Source organism: Ascaphus truei, chromosome 2 (genome assembly GCF_040206685.1).
Source record: "Ascaphus truei isolate aAscTru1 chromosome 2, aAscTru1.hap1, whole genome shotgun sequence".
NCBI classification, from domain to species: Eukaryota; Metazoa; Chordata; class Amphibia; order Anura; family Ascaphidae; genus Ascaphus; species Ascaphus truei.
The window spans coordinates 414,121,281-414,131,022 of record NC_134484.1 but is presented as its reverse complement, the minus strand read 5'-3'; positions in this window follow the sequence as shown (position 1 = coordinate 414,131,022).

Sequence of the window (9,742 nt, the reverse complement as noted above, 5' to 3'; positions counted from 1 at the left end):
AGCCCATGAGAGTATCCTACAACTTCATTTGTCCAAACCATCTAGTGACTCTGCAAAAAGGGAAAAGCCTACTACTGTACTTCCGCCAAGGGGTATCGCAAGGATGAGCTCAAAGGGACGTCGATCTCAAAGGCTGAGGAGGCTGCTCCCAAGTTGCCTACTGCCAAATCCAGGTCACCTAAGAGAGAATCTCCTGCCTCCAGGGCCGAGGGGAATCAGAGTGACACAATCTGCAACAATTGTGGCCAAAAGGGCAACTTCTCTAAGAACTGTCCGGAGCCAAGAAAAGTCCGAACATTCCACCTTAAGGCCATGATCTGCAAGGTCCAGTCTGCAGTAACCTCCTCCCCATCTTCAGAGAGCACACCCACGCCAAGCCCTGATGAAACATCCCCATTGGATGCTTACAGTCACGTGGGACCATCCGCCATCATACCCGTCCTTGTGGACAGCATTTATGCATCAGCTTTGCTAGACACCGGGTCCCAAGTGACCATTGCAGTCGGCGGACAAGATGAAGCTGGGGACTCAGCAATGAGGACTACCCCATCGACGGCGTGGTGAAGGTTCGGCTGGAAATACCACAGCTGAACACTGGCAAGTCTCACACCATGGATGTGGAGGCTCTGATATGCCCCGAGCCTCGAGAGTACCCAAGCTCCCCGATCATACTGGGAACCAACGCTGACGTGATGCGGGCGGTGATCAGAGCATACCTGCAAGAGGCTGGCAAACTACCCCTTTCGGCTCTACAAATCCAGCCAATCCTGAAGGAAGAGTGCTGTCGGATCTCGGCTGAAGAAGGATATGGTGATTTATTCAATCACACCATTGGGTTGACCAGGATTCCACCTGGGGGAGGTTATGTACGCTGCATGTTACTATCCGGGACGAGACGAGGCCGATCATCTCTTCTCTCTGGAGAGTACGCCAGAGGACGATGCCAATCGAGGTTACCAGCTTGTGCCCAAGATCTGAGAATGGAAGTCCGAACTACCAGGGAAGGTCAAGGTGTTTATCCAAAACCTCCCCTTACCCCATGCCCCTCAACCAAGGACAACTGTTGGGCAGAATATACCCAGTTACCCCCATCAAGACGATGGCAACTCAAGTGAATGCCACTGCCATGACAGATCAACCAGCTGAGCTGGCATTTGACTTCAGAGAATCCCCCCTGCCTGCCGAGTAGAAGGATCATCTAACGGCCAAGTTGGAAGAGCGAAGGGAAGTATTCTCCACAAGCTAAATGGATGTGGGCTGCAGCCAAAACGCCCAACACACCATCCGGTTAAGTGATGTCACTCCCTTTCGGGAACGGTCCCGTCTCATCACTCCTCGAGATGTGGAGGACGTGAGAAATGTCTTACAAGAGATGGAGACGGCGGGCATTTTAACAGAATCCTATAGCCCCTATGCATCACCAATCATGGTGGTGCAGAAGAAGAATGGGTCTGTCCGATTGTGTGTCGACAATCAGACCCTGAACAACCGTACCGTGCCTGACCAATACACACTTCCATGAATTGAAGACATTCTCAATGCATTGTCGGGAAGCCACTGGTTCAGTGTACTGGACTTCAGATCTGGGTACTACCAAGTACACTGGCGACACACTTTATTCGAGCTCGGCTAGTCCCACGAATTCGGGTATACCCGGGTGTATTGAGGTTTGTGACTGTTTTCTGCCCGAGTGCATTGGGTTATTTTCCAGGCAGGGATTGAAGCATTTTATTCCCGCTGGCTGCAATACTGCACAGTATATATATATATACTGCATTACAATTCATGAATTTATGCCATCTGGTAGACACGCGAAGCATTGCAGCCTATTAAATCCTAATCATTATCATTTAACAGATCAGCCGCCCGTCAGCCAGGCATGAACCCAGGCTGGGAAGGCAAACATAACGGGGCTTGTCAGAGGTGAGGAGCGGCGCATTCCAGGTATCTGCCAGGTACATACTGGGTATTTGCTCGAATAAAGTGTGTCGGTGCAGTACCAATGAGTGCAGAAGACCAAGTGAAGACAGCATTTGTATGTCCCCTTGGCTTCTACCAATTCAGCCGCTTGCCCCAAGGCATTTGTGGTGCCTCCGCAACATTCCAGCGTTTGATGGGGAAAACCATCGGCGACATGAACCCATGGGAATGCTTAGTCTACCTGGATGATATCATTGTCTTCAGCAAGACTCTGGAGGAACATGAAGAATGGCTACTGAAAGTGTTAGATCGGTTGGGTCAAGAAGGCTTGAAGCTGTCCTTGGACAAATGTCGATTCTGCCGCACCTCAGTGACCTACGTGGGACACATAGTGTCCGTGGATGGGATAACTACCGACCCCGCCAAAGTTGAATCCATGGTGAACTGGCCAAGACCAGAAAATGTCATGGAGCTACGTTCCTTCCTAGGATTCTGCAGATAATATCGCCGCTTCGTGGAGGGGTATTCAAGCAAAGCAAAGGTCATCAACAACCTTCTCAAGATATACCCTGAGGAGACAGGGCGGAAGGCTACATCAGCGCGAATGCCGTTTGACGACAAGTGGATGGACGCCTGTGAAAAGGCATTCATCGGCCTGAAGAAAAGCTTGATGGAGGCACCCGTTCTCGTTTATGCCGATCCCAAGCAGCCCTACATCCTCCATGTGGATGCGAGCTTCAATGGCCTAGATGCAGTCTTACACCAGAAGTACCCGGCTGTCTTCTTGACCGGTGGCCTACATCAGTTGCATTTTAACCCCCAGCAAGCAGAATTATCCCATCCACAAGTTGGAATTCCTTGCTCTCAAGTGGGCAATCATGGACAAACTCCATGACTACCTGTATGGAGTCCCCTTCAAAGTGTGTACGGACAACAATCCGTTAACGTACATATTGACATCCGCCAAACTGGATACCGCCGACCACAGATGGCTGGTGGCCCTTTTCAATTACTGGTTTACACTGAAATATAAACCCGGGCCCCTGAACAATGGAGCTGATGCTCTATCCCAAGACCAGCGCTGGGTACCACCCCGGATGATGACCTCTGGGAGGAGATCCCTGGGCCAGGGATGCGAGCTATGTGCAACACGGCAGCTATTGTGGGAGATAAGGTGGCCTTCTCAGAACTGATGTAGCGGATTCCTTGGGATGCAAATCCAAAGCCATTCCCGCCACCTACTGTGACCAAGAGGGGATGAATATCACCCCAGACAAAATGATCACCTGGAAAGATCTGGTGCAGTACCATAATCTGGATCCAGTGGCTGGAGCTATCCAACCAGCAAAACAAGCTCTCCCTGATGAAACGTGCTCCCAGCGACACAGTCACAATACTAATGCGGGAAATGGACAAATTTGAAATCAACAAGGGTTTACTCTATCGGGTGGTTCCATACCATAACCACCTGGATAGAAGACAACTGGTTCTACCCAGGAACCTGCAGCATATGGTCCACAGATCACTACATGATGAACATGGCAATCTTGGTGAGGATAAGATCTTCAGGTTGATACGAGATCGGTTCTTCTGGCCACGGATGGAGAGTCAGTAGAACGGCACTGTTGCCGGTGCTCACGATGCATCCAGCGCAAGACCCTCCCCACCAGAGCCACACCAATGGCTCACCTGAAGAGCTCGAGTCCCATGGACCTGGTCTGTATGGATTTCCTATGCATCGAACCAGGCACCAGAGGCATCGGTAATGTGTTGGTCACCATGGACCATAATTTCCTGATAATTTGCTTAACCTTGGGACCATGAACAGTCTTTTGGAGTCAGATGTCAGATGATAAGTGCTGCATGTGCTAGGGGTGAGAAGCTTGTTCAGATAGATGGGTATCTTGCCCAGAAAGTATTCAAAGACAAGACAGGAAATATTAACTTTGCGCCTAGAATAACAAGGCTCTATTATTTTCAGGTTAAGGAAGAGATTATTAACAAAACCAGGAAACCTAGACAAGATTCATTTTGAGGATTCGGAAATACAGATCTTCACAGATTTAGCTCCATCAACGTTGGCAAAAAGGAGAGAACTCAGGGAAATTATGAGTCTAGTGAGAAACAATGGGATTAGATTCTGCTGGGGATTCTCCTTTTGACTGCAGGCTTCTCACAAGGGCAAACCGGCCACAATCGGAAGCGTTAGGCTTATATATAATAACAGAGGAAGAGGCAGAGATTTAAAAAAATCCCAATTAAATGGAAACTAGATAAGCTACAATACTTGGGAGTATATGTCACTAAAACATATAGAGGTCTATACGAGGCAAACTTCCCTGGACTTTTGAAATTTAAAAAAAAATACAAAGTTATGGAACGGATATCAGATTTCATGGTCAGGGAGAATAACATCAGTAAAAATTAATGTGCTAACTAGGTTGTTGTACTTGTTCCAGGTCTTGCCGGTAATGGTACCACTAAAAGAAATTAGAGGCATTTAGAAAGAAATAACGTATTTTATTTGGAAAGAGAGAAAACTTAGAATCAAGAAAAAAACAATGACATTATCACCAACACTAAGGTGCTGGCTCAACCAGATCTGATAAAATATTATGAAGCAGCCAGACTGAGACCATTAATATACTGGTCAGCGAAGACAGACACCAAACCCTGGGTAGACACAGAAGATCAGAGGCGCAGTTCACAGACATGGCTTCTCTTCTGTGGCTAAAAAAGAGCACAGGAATTTACAAACCATGAGGCAACCAGTTATAGCACATTCCCTTAAAATATGGGACAAGGATTGTAGACACAAATGTGTCTTGTCTATCCTCTCGCCTCTGACACCAATTAGATCTAATCCTTACTTTGCCCCAGCCTACCACTCAAATGGATACACGATTTGGGAAGGGAAAAGACTAACAACTCTCACAGAAGGCAGATAAAACTAAGACATTTCTAGAATTAAGTGAATAGTTTGACCTACCAAACACACACTTACATCTATGTACAGCTAAGGCTGCGCTTATAGTGCCTTGCGACGGCGACGGCAAGCGACGGTGCTCCAAAACAAATCAATTGGCTCCATTGCCACCGCTTATAGTAAGTGCGATGGCGGCGGAGCGACGTCGCGTCTCAAAATTTGGAAGCCGGGTCAATTTGATTTTTTAGGGACAGTCGCCACATATGACTGTCTATAAACCAATCAGAGACTGCAACCCGCCCCCTTTGGTGACGTCACTGGCGACAGTCACTTCAAATCAAATGACAACTTTGGCTGGTGGCGACGGCGATGGGTGACATCGTCGGGCGCATCACCGTCGCCTACACTATAAGCACGGCCTTAGACACTACGTCTCCTTGATCCAGACAAAAGGAAGTGCAGTAGGCCTCTAACCAGTTTTGAGAACCTATACATGAATAGAGAATTCCATAAAGGTAAATTGCTCAACTATACCAAATTCTATTATTACAAACCAAAGAATAAACAAATACACATTTATTTGAGTGGGAGAAAGCTTCCCCTGGAAGATAGAGAATGGAAAGACATCTACGACAGAATAGCCAGAACATCTAGATGCTCAGCAGTTAAGAGAAATCAATCTCAAAATTCTACATAGATGGTAGACCCCTGCGGCTATGTCAGAATCTGTGGCCAAACAGGCACCTTTAAACATATTTGGTGGTCATGCCCCAAGAATGTATTATTCTGGGGTAAATTCAGAAGAGTAATTTAAAAAGTAATGGGATTAGATTTACCATGGAACATGGAAACCATGCAAATACAGATTTTTGATAACTCAGATTCTATCGGCAGCCAAAGCAGTGATTGCAAGACACTGGAAACAGACTGACACACCGGCTATCACAGTAGTCATAGACAAGGTAAACTACATAATGACCATGGAAAAACTCTCTATCTTAATTGAAGACAGATACCACAGATTCCTGATAATCTGAGATCTATGGGTGGCTTACTGGGAACAACATCAAACTTGATAGCTGGACGGTAGCATGTTTGTCAATAAAATACCAAATGGAAATCATTTCCCTCCCCACCCACCACCTTTCCCTCTTTTGTTTTCTGTACCACCTCCCCCTCCCCATTTATAATTTGTAAATCCAATAAAATGTAAGTTTAAAAAAAAATACAGATGTCCACTGTAGCCCTTTATTTTTTTCGAGTGATTGCATAAAAAATCTATTTGCTGCTGCTCTGAAAATCAGACACAGTTATATTATTGACTGCATCTATATATTGTGTAACTTTAGGAGGACTTCATTGTATCCAGGCATGAAACACCATTTGACCATTAAACAGGAGATAATGCACCCCCTGATGTCACATATTCACATCAGTTTATTTGTAGGTTGCCAAGAGCAGTTGAGGTGAACTGAAATAATGTACAGTATATGTCTTTTTCTAAAGCCCCCCACCCCCCTCTGTCATCTTTTTCTATGTGGGTCAGTGTTGTTAATGCAGATGAAAGTTGCAAAATAAAACAACAAAGTAATGAAAATGTGCATTTATTATCACAACATACAGCGAGTTTCTGACCCTTTAAAAGATAAAAAAAAACTAAAATAAAATCATAGCTTCTTGTGACACTAACTGAGCTCTTATGTCTATGGCCAGCTTTACCAGCTTAGAATTAACTAATTCCCCTCCACGCCCAGCTAAGCCAGGGCCCAGAAACCGCTCAAACAGTCCTTTCTTGCTTTGTGCTATTGTGACTAAATAGATATTACTTCTCCTACAGTAGCACAAGGTTCTTTCAGACAAAGGGCTTCTTCTACTCCTCACCCTGGGAGCTGCAGGAAGCACTTCCTATCCATTCCAAGCTCGGTGAAACTCTGTTCCCTCTTACCTTGTATACCCTATAGTTGCTTGATTGCAGCAGCTGCTCTCAGGCCAGATTGGTTGCAAGGTTAAATCTGGCTCTTATTCCCAAATCCAGTTAGAAGTGCCCATATTTTTAGCCAAAATTGGTGATCTTCCAATTTGGACCCTGGTTTGGGCCTCCCTTGTCAATCCCAGTATATTGAAGATGGACTTTTTTTAAGCAGGATACTGGTATTTATAACCAGTGAATATTGTATTTAAATATGACATGTTATATCTATAACAAATAATTTTCTAATATTTAACTAAATGATTGTGTGGTCCATGTTTTACTTTTATTACAAAAGAACACTATTCATGTGAACTGTTTATAAAAAAAAATAAACAAGTTAATATATGGAAAATGCATCACAGCTGAGAACTCCTACAATGTTATAAAACTTTTATCTTCTGGCCGTCTTCTGCCGGAACTTGGTAGATGGCAGATAACCAAAATGATAAGAATGATTTGACAAGACAGCGGGGGTCAAGAGTGTTTGACTCTGAAAGGTATACTGGGGATAAGAGTGACATTACTGCTCTTCTTAAGGAAAGTAGACAGGAGTTTTATGGCAGTGAATTCTAATGAGTTATCTTCTGTCTGTAATATGTAAGATAAAAAAGCAACTCAATCATCAGTGAGCAGTGATGCATTTTTATCCAGGGAAAGAAAAATGAAGAATGGGAGATATCTGCTAATTGAAGTTGAAAGCTAATTAATGTCGTGTGTTTAAGGATAAAGACACATGAGATTTGCCTCTTCATTAATCATTTCAAGTCCAACAACCCGGGAATGCAGACTTACAATGATTCACACTACTATCAACTTTTGAACAGAACCTCATAATCAATCTGAGACTTGAGATGATGGTCGTCAGAACTCCTGTTAAAGATTATTGGATATTGTCTAAATATGTCAACTTTTTAAATCCTGTTTTCAAGGGAGAATTTTTATATTAATGGTACTGCATCTTTGCCTTCTGTATTGTTTTACTATACACTCACATATATCATCACACACTACCTTAAAGAAGCATAATTCTCTTAAGACATTATTAATGGGCCCCAATGTACAGGCCAAACATATTTTTGTAGTTTGATGCTTTGAGAATTTACAATTTTAGCTACTGAATTGATGACATTGCTATATTATTGCTCATTATTGCGCTTCCTGCCAATTTAAGGAAAAACATTGTGGAAGAAATGCGGCGCTTTTATGCAGTTACAGATCCTGTAGTGAAAGGCGTTCGAGACTGCATTAATGGCGTTTTGCGCCATGCAAGGAATCGGCCATGGATGGACAATGTGGAGGACTTTCAGTGAGACAATACTGTTGTGCTGAACTGTATTGTACTGTACATGTTTTGCCCTACAGTACCTGCTGTACATAAACAAAGGAGATTTTGTTGTGTGTTTTTTTACACAGGACATGCACAACTCCAGTCCCTGAGGGCCGCAAACAGGCACGGTTTTCAATGTTGCCCTGAAAACCTGCCCTGTTTGCTGCCCTCTAGGACTGAACTGGTGCAGGTCTGACTGACAGTGTTGTGCACCATCCCACTGTACTGTACTGTATACAGTACTGGGTTTCTTTAATAAAGGAGATGTTACTTAAAATGCTTCAACATTGTACTGTATTTGTAAATAAATGTTTTTGTACTGACTCCACCAATAAAAGAACACGTTGAATTGTCTTACTGTACTGTGCATTGTTTCCATTTGCTCCTTTGATAGTACTGTATAACAAAATACAGAGTAACAAATGCTTGCTGCACTGTTTTTTTACTGCCTGGTCACGCAATTGGCGTGGGAACTAGGTCAATTGGCGTGGGAACTTCTGTTCTAGGGCACCTAGAAATAAAATTCATTTTGCCCCTAGATGTTAGGAACCCCCTCACTTGACCCCCACAGGGTCCGACCAGTAATGGCGGCGAGAAAGGGTCACGCCGGGGAGGAGGGTCCTACCATTGAGCATAATGGTGGAGAAACCTTTGAACCGGCTAAGTCAGAATGAGCAGAAACCTGGAACCCACAACTCTGTTTCTGTTCGACCTAGAGGGCTCAGATTCGGTCACCATGTAGTCCTAGTTGTGGCAGGATTGCATGGCAAATTGCGACCCTCTCGTGGCAACAGAACGGAGTCAGGGTGATGTTAAAGTTCAGGTTTCTGCCATTGACTTGCATGGCAGAAAAAAAGCCACTTTGGTAATGTGCTTTTAAACTGTCTTTTGGTATCTCCGGTTCTGGGGGCCGTGCAAGGCTGATATTTTGCCACTATGGTAAAGGTCCTCCCGCATGAGGACCAGGCAAATTTCAACCCGCTCAGACCCACAGAACGGGTTATTTTACATTATATTCGCGCAATTGGCGTGGGAACTACTTAGGGCCGCGGTCAAGTTCACGGGCAATTGGCGTGGGAACTTCTGTTCTAGGGCACCTAGAAATAAAATTATTTTTGCCCATAGATGTTAGGCACTGTATACCACTGTACAGTATACTGTGGAAGACACATAATGAAACGATACTGAATATGTAGCATAAATGCATAGTTTTATTTATTCGGGTTTATTACACAGTATACTGTACGACCGGAAAACATCAGCATACAGTACAATATTATCCATCGAAATCCCCCCATTAGCCGTTTTATTTTCTGAGGAAAAACAAAAAGAAAATATTTTCTATGTCCTTTTATGCCTGTCTCTTTAAGGTTTACTGCCTCCTAAGTTCTGCTCGCTTCCACATAGCAACAGCTGACTCTGTTCTATTTTTCAGAATTTACTATTGGCTGTTGGCCACGAGTGAACTTTTGGCGCGAAATCGGAGCCCTTTAAAGAGTGTTTGTTTATGCTGACATTGTACGCTCCCAGAAGAAGCCTTTTTGGCGAAACGGCCGTCGGAGCAGAGCTGTGACAGCACCCCCACCACCCTGTGACC